The sequence below is a fragment of the Macaca fascicularis genome, chromosome 2 (assembly GCF_037993035.2).
Source record: "Macaca fascicularis isolate 582-1 chromosome 2, T2T-MFA8v1.1".
Classification (NCBI taxonomy): Eukaryota; Metazoa; Chordata; class Mammalia; order Primates; family Cercopithecidae; genus Macaca; species Macaca fascicularis.
In genome coordinates this window covers 100897475-100908955 of record NC_088376.1, presented here as the reverse complement: position 1 = coordinate 100908955, position 11481 = coordinate 100897475, and positions in this window count along the sequence as shown.

Here is an 11481-nt window from a genome sequence, read left to right as displayed (position 1 = left end):
CCCTTTCACAAGTTACTGTCATACATATATATTTTTTTAATATAATTTTCTGTTTGTGTTTCTTTCAGATAGTACACTAATATTCCCCTTTTGTTCAGTGGTTGTGTGAGTAGTGGTTTAAATGTGGTGCTTTGCTTGCAATTAAAGACTAGAGCCAGTGGTGTATCCGACAAGTGTTTTAACAACTGGCTCTTCAGGAAAAAAGAAAGCCATGCTTTGTAGCATTCACTAATCTCTGTGGTGTGAGTACTCCCATTATGACTGATTTCGAGCTATCAACATAATATTACTGGACGTGGAGTTGAGAAGAGATGCTCGTAATAAGTTGAGAGCTGGCTCAAGCTGACTGCAGCACATCACTTGCTGAAACTGATAAGAGCCCCCCACTTGACGGGTTAAAATATTTGCAGTGGGCACCTGGGGGAGAGAGAGTACCCTCTTAGCAACACCTGGGGCACAGGGTGAGAGATCCATAGACATACTGCTTAACCAGTGATCTTAGCCATTTGATGAGCCCTACATACAGTTTTGGCTGAATGTCTATTTCAAAGAAACACCCAGACCTATCAAAAGGGCTTGGGAGCAGGAGGAGCCCGGGAGTTCCCTAAAAACTGGAGATGCCAAGAGGTCAAACAGGCATTAGGCTTTCAGTCCCCCAAAAGACTGGGCGAGGACAAAGAACCTACATTGTGATCATTGAGGTGTGGAGGAAAACCTCATAGAAATAGCTCTGGGACCCTGGATCTCAGACAGGTGAGAAGAACTGATGTGTCTGTCGGCAGCCTGCAGTCTGAGGTCGGGGCCTCTGACCTGCCCCACATTGCCCAGCAAAGGGAAGGGCAGCACTGGATCCTGTGGTGGGCTGAGAGGTGATTATTTTCAGTGTGTAAGATCTTACCATGACTTGATGTATTCATTTCAAGGACCTGAGTTTTGTAGGCAGCCTTGTGCTCTGAAGCATTGGTAAAAATAGTGATAATATCATTCTCTAATATTTATTTAGTGGTTGCTGTGCATCAGGCACTGGCTAAGCATTTGCCATGAATGATCTCATTTGTACCTCATACCAACTCAATGAGGAAGACATACCCCATTTAAAAAGGAGAAAACTGAGACTCAGAGAGGTTGAGTGACCTGCATACAATCATGCACCTGGTGGAGCCTGAGCCGGTGTGCCACGCTGGGAAGGGGAAGTGGGTGGGCTCAGGACCAGGGAAGGTTTGAGATGGGCTACCAGGGCTCCTGTGCAGGACTGGGAGGGCCTCATGGAAATCACTAGTTACAAAGTCATGGCTACATTCTCCTTAAGGTACTGGGAATAACCTATGGGTCCTTTTTAAAAAGCTCTGATTATGAACTTTAGGTGTTTTATAGATTCTCTATCAAGTTTTCAAAAAAAAAAAAAGATGGCTGGTCATCATTTCAAGAAGGGTACCTTTTGGGTAGAGGTAGGGAGAGGATCTGGAAGGATATGGTCTTGCCCATTCCAGGCTACCATGCAGGAGCTTGAATGTGATCTGTTTTGTATATAAGCCTCACCCTCAGAACATGTGGAACAAAGTAAAAATAATAATAAAACAAGCTTCACCCTCCTCCCTTTCATACACACCTGTATACCCTGACATGCTTCTGTTTAACCAGGGCTGGTTTCTTGGAGCCACCTCCTAGGAAGAGAACAAGATCTGCTTAGCTTTATCAAGAGGTTGGACCACTCTACCTTCACTAGATGGCAGCAAATGTCCAACATGATCTTTCAGAGAGGGCTGCACATCATCTGTACGCAGGCCTGGCACTTAGAAAGCCACAGGGTTGAAGGGAGAAGAGCCCTTAGATAGACCTTAGATAATAGTGAATTATCTAAATGGTGATAGAAAGCTCATAGTAATATCCCTAGAAATATTGCTCGCTGTGAGAGGATCCAGGACACCCTCAGGAGGCAGAGATGTTGGTGTGAGCTCTGTTTCCCTGGGACATACTGATTTTCCACTGCAAGCAGCCCTCCAGGCACATGAATCCAGTCCCCTTACTCTCTGAGTTTTCTTTTCTCCAGGTAGATCAGCCCCCTGCAATTCAATGGGCAGACATGTTCCAAGGATGAATGCAGTGTTTTGTGTAAACTGCTTCTAACCAAATAGACTATAGGACTATAATCTCAAGAGCATATTTGCTGTTTGGCAGGAGAATTAGATGAGTGTACACGCAATGATAATGCAATACAACATAACAAGTGCCATAAACAAGAAACATGCCTCTGCTCTGAGGACGTGAATGAAGCAAGCTCACAGAAAGGCTTCCTGAGAGAGGAGCATCTGAGATGGATGCACTTAACTGGGGTGTAGGATTTTGAAAGGCAAACCTGGGTTTGGAGGGCATTTAAAGTTGGGGAGACAGCACAGGCAGCTTGATGGCAATTAGGAAGTGTGAGGAAGTATGAATTACCCAGTTGACTGGACATGGAGTATAGGGAGTGAAGCAGCAGCTACTGAATCTTAGACACATACATTTGTGGAGAGCCTCAAATGCCAGAGTGAGGAATTCTAGCGTATTTAGAAAATAAGAAGGCATTAAAGGTATTTTAGCAGGGAAGAAAAATAACTGGATAGAATGTGCAAGGTGGAATGGAGGAAAACAAGATCTGATCCTGGTGGGGGAGAGGCACTGAGCCAGGAAGGAGGTAAGAGCAATGTGGTGTGATTCCAAGATGCTTGTGCCAGCAGCCTGACCATCAGGGAAGACAAGATAGATGGCAGTAAAGGGTACGAAGTTAATAGCATAGGAGGAACAAGGGTTTGAGTTTTTTTGTTTGTTTGTTTTAATGGCTAATGAGGAAGAAAATCTAAAACGTAATTCAATTTTAAATATTTTGGAAGTTTAAGATCTCAGGTCTAACTGACAATGCCCAGCCAAGACTTGAACTTGAGGACAAGGTGTGGACGAGAGTCTTCGGTGCAAAGGTGATGTCTGAAACCCCAGGAGCAGATGACATCATGGGAGAGAGAGTATACCCAGCTCTAGAAGCAGGCAGGGTACTTGCCCTGAGGGTATGTTTTCAGGGAATGACGGTGAAGAGGAGTGAGACAGTCCAGAGAAGAATGTGGGATAGCAGGTGACAGTAAATACCGTGACTTGTATTGGGGGAAGAGAGCAGGCTTCATTGGAGAAATTCAGTCAACAAGGTGAGATACACAGTCCCACGTTTTCATCCCTTCTACCAAACAGCATGCAGGATCCAGGAAACAATCCCACCACTTACTGCTCTACCTTTTTGTAGGGCGAAGATGAGAGCTTGCCTTATAAACAACTGGGCCAGGGAGCCAGCTATTCCAGGGAGCAGTCTTGGAATGTCAGTTACTAACACCCAATGCCCTTGGGGAACTGAAATTCTGTATAGCTCCTCCTGCTCAAGGAGGGGAAGCCACTGATCCCAGATTGCTAGTTGCCTGGCAACCCAGATAGAACCTCCAGGGTCATTGAATGGGCAATCTTGTCCCTTGATACACAAGGAGTAATCAAAGTGGCACTGAGAAAACAAGAGCTAACATTTATTGAGTGCTTACTCTGGGCCAGGTAGTCACTTTACCAGCATTACTTCTTCACAACATCTCTATTAGGTAGAAACTATTTGTAATCTTCATTATATAGATGAAGAAACTGAGGCATGTAGAGGAAATAAGAGGCTTCTTTGAGAGCCAGTAGGAGGTTTTTTCAGGATTCAAACCCAAGCATTCTGGCTCTAGGTCTCAAGCTATCAATGCTATACTGCACTGCCTCTCAGACAAAAAGAGACAACGTGCTTGATGTTAAACAGAAGGTACGGAGTTTTCTTGGTAGTGTCTGTGAACCTTTTGCATTTATTTCTTTTTCTCTCAAGATAATGCATGTTTTTAAAGTTATCTTTACAATGTGGAAACTCACACTGGGGAGATGCTGTGCTCCCTCTCCAAATTTAATATACTCAGTTCTGTCGATGTATTTGGTCCCCTAATATTTTGACAGAGCTTCCATCCTTTTTCCATTCTCTCCCTTCTTCTCCAGGCAAACTATGGTTAATCTATCTCTTCTAAAACCGGGTGCCCAGGGGGCAATGGAACATCTTTTCCTTTTGGCCAGTAGACTTCTATTAATATAGACTACAATTATACTAGTCAGACTGTAGTGCTACCAAGAGGTATCCCGGGGGTACTAATTTAGCTTCCGTTAATCCGCACCAATCCCCCAATTTAAGACACTCTGAATGAGCATACAGGCTAAGTAAAAACACTGTGTCAGTGGTGCCAATGCAGCTTCAAGTTCCCCTGCCCCATTTCCGTACTCTAAGTTCTTCCTATATTTTAAGTATAGGAGATATATTGGAGCTATAGGACTACAGGAAATATACCTGGAGCCAAATCACACCGATGGCTCATATTCTATTGATTCATGAGTCCTAGTTAGACTTCTAAAGAGTTTTTCTCCTAAATTAATGTTTTAAAGAGCAATACTTGAAAAACATTGCTTTGGATCTAAATGAAGGTCTCAGTAAGGTTCTGTATCATCCATTTTCACATTGAAGTTTGAAAAGAGAGGTTTCTACTATTCCATGGGAGGGCAGCAGAGCCTCAAGGGATGGACCACCAATCAGGGGAGACATCAAGTGAGGGAAATGCCCGGCCTGGAGTTGAGAGTGACCACTCTAGGACTGAGTGAAAATATAAAAAGGTACAGGAGACTTGAACAAAACTATCAGCCAACTTGCTCTAATTGATTTTTATAGAACTCAGTAAGAATAAAAAATACACATTATTTTTAAGTACTTATAGAATATTTACCAAGATAGGACCATCAAATGTCTCAATAAATTTAAAATATTCAAATCATAAAAATATGCTGTCAGATTACAATGGAATTGAATTATAAATCTATAACAGAAAGATACCTGAAAAATCCCTAAAACTGGAAACTAAAAACATGCTCCTAAATAGAAGATATTGAATAATAAAGAGAGAAATTAATGAAATGGAATGCAGAAAAATCAGAGAGAGAGTCAATAAAACCAAAAGCTGGCTCTTTGGGCTGATCAATAAAACTGAAAAATTTCTAGCTAAAAAGGGAAGAGATATAAATGACCAATACCAGGAATGAGAATAGAATGAATCCCTCATTATTGTGTTATTGTCTATAGAATCACCCACTGATTCTATAGACAGTAAATTCTACAGACAATAACACGGTAAGGGATTATCACAAAGAATTTTATTCTGATAAACTGATTCTATAGACAGTAAATTCTACAGACAATAACACGGTAAGGGATTATCACAAAGAATTTTATTCTGATAAACTGAACAACTTAGATGAAGTGAATAACTTCCACAAAAGACATAAACTAGCCTCATTCAAGAAGAAATAACTTGAATAGTACTATATCTAGGTTAAAAATTGAATTTTTAGTTAAAATTCTTTCCACAAAGAAAACTCCAAGAAAGCAAAAAGTAATTCCATTTCTACACAAACTCTTCCAAAAAATTGAAGAAGTAGAAATATTTCCAATTCACCCTATGAGGCCCTGATATAAAAACCAGACAAAGATGTATCAAGAAAAGAAAACTACAAGCCAATAAGCTTCATGAACATAGATCCAAAGATCTTTTACAAAATTTAGCAAATCAAATCCAGAAATATGTTTTTAAAAATACATTACAACAAATGGGATTTATCTCAGAAATATATGAATGGTCTGATGTTGAAAATCAATCAGTGTAATGCATCATACTGATAAACTAACAAAGAAAAACCATATGACTATCTCAAAGATGAAAAAAACTCATTTATCAAAATTTAACATTCATTCCTGATTTTTTTTAAAAATGCTCTAAGATTCCAGCAAATTAGGCATAAAAGAGAATTTCCTCAATCTGACGAAGAGCATAAAATAAAGGAGAGCTAACTATGTAATGATGTACTTTCCCCCGAAGATCTGAAACAAAGCAAGGAAGGCGGCTCATGAAGCTTCTACTCAACATTGTATAGAAAATTCTAACCAGGAAAATAAGGCAAGAAAAAGTAAAAGGCATCCAGATACATTGAAAAATAAGTAGGACTGTCTTTGTTGGCAAATGACATAATTGACTGTGTAGACTTTCCTATGGAATCTACAAAAAAGGTGAGGTTAGGGAGGCAGCAGGATACAAAATCATTATTTTAAAATCAATTGTATTTCTATATGCTAGCAAGGAACAACTGTAAGTTAAAACTTAAAATACTATTTACAACAGCATGGGGAAATATGAAATACTTAGAAATAAATTTGACAACTAAGATGCAAGACCTGTGTACTGAAAACTACAAAACATTGTTGTGAGAAATTTAAACAGATCTAAATAATTAAAGGAAATAATACTATGGTCATGGATCAGAAGACTCAATATTTGTTAAGACATAACTTTTCCCCAAAGCAATCCTAAAGTCCCTGCAAGTTTTTTGTAGAAATGAATAAGCTGATTCTAAAATTTGTATGAAAATACAAAAGACCTAGAATAGCAAAAATAACTTAGAAAAAGAAGAAAAAAGTTGGAGAGGTCAACACTACCTGATTTCAAGAAATATTATATAGCTATAGTAATCAAGATAGTGTATTAGTGGCATAAATATAGACAAATAGCTCAAAGGAAGAGAACAGAACAGAATCCAGAAAAGAAATAGAACCACACATATATGTTCAATTGATATGTAACAAAGATGTCAAGGAGATTCAATGAGGAAACCATTTCCAAAAAATGATTCCAGAATAACTGGATACTCATATACAAAAACAACAACAACAAAAAAGTACATTGATTCTTACTGCATGCCATATATAAAAATTAACCAAAATAGATCACAGACATAAATGTGAGTTAAACTAAAAATTTATATTAGAAAACACAGGAGAATGATCTTGGGTTGGCAAAGATTTCTTAAGTCCAACATATGAAGTACTAGTTTTTGAAGAGGAAAAACAATAAAGTGGACTTTAGTGAAAAGAAAAGAAAAAATTTGACACTATCAAGTTTTGTTAAGGATGTTGAGTAACTAGAACTGTCATATATTGCTGGTAGAATCATAAAATAGCTCAGTCACTTTGGGAAACAGTTTCCTTATTTCTTGTGAAGTAAAACGTACACCTACCAACCATACAACTCAGTCATTCCACTCCCAAGTATTTACCCAATAGAAATGAAACATGCCTACACAAAGACTTGTGCACAAACACTAACGGTAGCTTTGTTTTTAATGACCCAAACTGCAAACAACCCAAATATCCATCAACAGATGAATGAATAAATAAATGGTGATATATCCATCCAATACTATACTACCTAGTAAACATGAAGGAATGAACTATTGATAGTTGATAGCAATGACAGGAATGATTCTCAAAAGAATGATGCTGAATGAAAGAAACTAGACAAAAACAATTATATACTGAATAACTGCATTTATCTAAAATTCTAAACAACGTAAACTAAACAGTAGTGACGAGTAAATCTGTGGTAAGCTGCGGGATGAGAATTGAATTGATAAGAAAGAAAGATAGAGATGCAGGAAGAAGCTTTTGAGGATGTTGATATGTTTGCTATCTTGATCATGGTAATGGTTTCTAAAGTGAATAATATAGGTCACAATTTATCAAGTTGTATTCTTTAAATGTGTGCAGTTCTCAGTATGTCAGCTTCAACAAACTTGTAACAAAACGCCTGCCCTTGAGGTTTGGGGGGTTTAAATGGAAGTCTCAGTAAACCTCAGCATCCCTCATTTTAGCTCTGAAGTCAAACTGAGGGGCTGCAGCTGTTCCAGGGATGGCTGCTGCATCTTGGCACCTGCCCACCTAAGAATGAAGATAACGCCCTCATTAGGGAATAGCAACACTCAGAAAACTTCAAGACATCATCTGGCTCAGCTCATTACACAGATGAGAACACTGATGTCCAGAGATTGGTAGTGATTGAAGCAAGGTTCATAATTGATGGCAGGACAGATTTAGGGATAAACCAGTGAGTGAGATTGGTCAGGAGAGGAGAGGGCTATGTCCTATGAGCAGGGACTGAGTTCTCTGTCTCCTCTTCCCTACCCCTGCAGTAGTCTCTCACTGCACAGAGCATGACTGCTTGATGGCTGTTGGGTGGGTGGTCTAAACCCCTGTCCTCTTTCCGCCTGGTGTTGGAGAGGACAAGGTGGGCACTGAACACTCGGCTTCCTAGCCTGCACCATCTCCTGGGACCTTACCCTTCTTCTCCCTCCCAGGAGAGGGCCACATCCTGTAGCCAGGAGGAGGGGCTTTCCATACAGACGCTGCCCCACGAGGCAGGAAACGCCAGGCACTTTCCCTCTCCCTACAGACCTTGTGTGAGCTCATTCTGGTAAAAGTTTAATGCCTAAACGTCAATTACACTTAAGAACGCTGCGATGAGCCCAAGAGCAGCCTCTTCTCAGAGCCACTGGGGCCTGAAGCTACTTTCCTGCTCCCTCCCTTCGATGCTGAGAAAACCTCCCTGCCTTCCTCACAGTCTGTGCTTTCCCACCAACTTGCTATGTGACCTTGATCAAGACCCATCCCCTCTTTGGGCCCGATTTTGAATTAATAAAACAGAAGGACTGACTCAAATGCTCTCTGAGGTGTGTGCTTTGCTTGTTCCTCCTCAAGAGCCTGTACCTCTGGGTGAGCAGAGCAAGAAGAGGGGACATGCACCAGGTTGGAGGTCTGTAAAGGAATGGCTAAGGGCAGAAATGCCAAAAACCAGAGGTATTGGAAAAGATGGAGAAATACTTGATGTGTTTATGCTCATTTAGGCAGTAAACATGTTACAATCAATGTGCAAATAATTATGCAAAAGTACAGGACAGGTTTAGTGATCTGGCCACCTTTCCTGTATGGCATCCAACTCCACATGCCATCATGGACTTTTCATCAGCTGGCCCAGATGTGCCACAGCTGGCCTTGGGCATAGAATAAATGGCTCAGGCAGCCTCCAGGGAGAAAAAGAAAGAGGCCACTTGTGTCTTCTTTTGCAGGCCATGATGGACATTTTCCCTCTAATCCACCAAACTCATTACTTCCCATTCAGGCTCTGCCAGCCCCCAGGCTGTTCTTTGCATAACCCCTGTGTTTCCTGCCTCCACATCCTCCTCACAACAATCCCTTCCACTGGAATGTCCTCTGCTTCTTGTTTCCTTCTCATTGAATCCCAGTGCAGCTCTGGACTCAATCTGGGGAAGCCTCTCTGCCTAACTTCATTCCAAGCTGACTGAGCACCACTCTTGTCATCCCTCAAGTTCTCCATAGCTTTTTGCTATGCAGAGAACAGCTTTCAGACAAAGGTGTGGAGGATGTTCTGTCTGGGAACATGGGCTTCGTGTGCTAATCTGTCCCCTGCCCCCCACCCCACCACTGGGACCCAACAAAGCATGCCAAACCACAGATAAAATGCTGGTGGTGCTGAGAGATTTGTTCCTAATCCAAAATGGCAGCTCTTTTTAGCCAGGGGAACCCTTCCCTATGGGACATAGAGCCTGTTTCTGCCCTGGTTCAGGCTGCTTTAGTGTGTGAAACATGGGTTCTCCCTGTTTCAAGACCGAACTCCCTCATTTGACTCTCGTTAGGCCATCCTTCTCTGCTTTAGTTAAAATTATTTCCTTTGCTGTCTGTTCTAGCCAGAGGTGATATTTAAAAATACTTAATCTCTGGTGAGGCTTGGGCACTGACGAAACAGAATGGAATGTCACTGAGTGCTGGAGAGGGTCCTTGAGACTGGCCAAAAGGAAGGCAGTGGGTGGCTGGATTAGAGATGTGGCTGGGTGTGGCCCTTTAGAGGTTGGATCCCAGGACATATTGGGGGTGGGGGCATTAGGAGAGGAGCCAGGGCAGCTCCAGCAGCCAGGGAACACTTAGGGGTGCTGGTTAGAATCCATTTACCTACACTCCCACCTCAGATCCATTATCTGTTTTTCTCTTCCTTGACCTGTGTCCAGAGAGACAGATCCTTTCAGGCTGCATCAGTTGGACTCCCTTGCTGACTGACTTCCAGTTGGGCTAAGTCAATGGCAGGCACCAGCGAGAGACAGAAGGGAAGGAAGAGAAGAAGTCAGGGTTTTTCTTTCCTGCTTCCTCCCTGCTTCAGGCTGTGTTTCTAGCAGTGGCTATATTCCTCCAACACTACAAATCCTGTCCTGCACTCCTTTTCCATTGTTCCAGCTTTCCTGGGCTCCAGCAATGCTGTCTTCCCTTTTCCCCTTCCAGTCTAAGGATGGAAATGGTTTCCTGCTATTGCTAGTCTCTGAGTGCCTAACATCCTTAACTCCTGGGTGGCCAGCCTTTGGGATGACCCCTACTGGTCTTTGCCTCCTGCTATTCATCCCTTTGAATAGTCTCTCCCACATCGTCCCTGGTTTGTTTTGTATGACTTGGTTTGAGGCAGACAGCAGTAGTGATGGGGGTGTCAGACTGAGACTTCTGTCTTGACTACCCTATGACTTGCTTTCTCTTGGATCATTCACTGTGGGGAAGGCAGGCCACCAGGTTGTGAGTAGCCCTATGGAGAGGCGCCCATGGCAAAAAAAAAAAAAAAAAAAAAAAGAATTCTAACTAATAGCCAGCAAGGAACTGCAATTTGTCAATAATTCCCTAAATGAACTTGGAAACAGCTCCTGCAGCCCCTGGGCAAGTCTTGAGATGACGTGAGATGACTGTAGCCCCTGCAGACAAGTTGACGACAACCTTGTGAGAGACTCTGTGTCAGAACCACCCAGCTAAGTCACTCTCAAATTCTCACTTCTTGGAAACTGCAAGAGATAATAAATATTGGTTGCTTTAAGCTGCAATGTATTGGGGGTGATTTGTTACATAGCATAGATAATTAATGTAACTCCATCTGTACTTCTGGAAGTATTCACTTGACTAAAGTTTCCTGAACCATCTGAGACAGATTCTGCTTTTTGATTAATACTAAGGCTCACTGTGGCTGCCACTTAACCAGTACTACAGAAAAAGTTCTATATTTTAACAATGCTATGGTTGCACTAGTATGTTCCCTCTGAATATTTTCTGACCCATCACTTGAAGATCAGGGAAGTCCAGGGTGGAGCCCCCAAGCTCAATGAGAGTCTTGGATGGGACAGAGCCCAGGGGTTGAGGAGGGAATAGGAAAAAAGGGTTAGAGGAGAAAAGGAAGAAGGGAAGTGAAAGAGAGGCAGATAGGGAGCTAGATGGCAGAATAAAAGATTCAGGCCTGAGTTAGTCCACAAGAAATTAGGAGAGGCATCTTCCAGAACTCCACCTGCTCTGCAATAAACCCTACCTAACTCGTCCCGTGGAATGGAGATGAGAGCTAGACAGAGTCCAGTACAGATAATAGTGCCTAGACTGATAGTTCTGTGTGGGTAATTTAGCATTATTTCTAGATGAGTTTTCCTTGAAGCACCAAATCCTGACTCTCCTCAGCTCTCAGCCTCACGGTGTTGTTCATC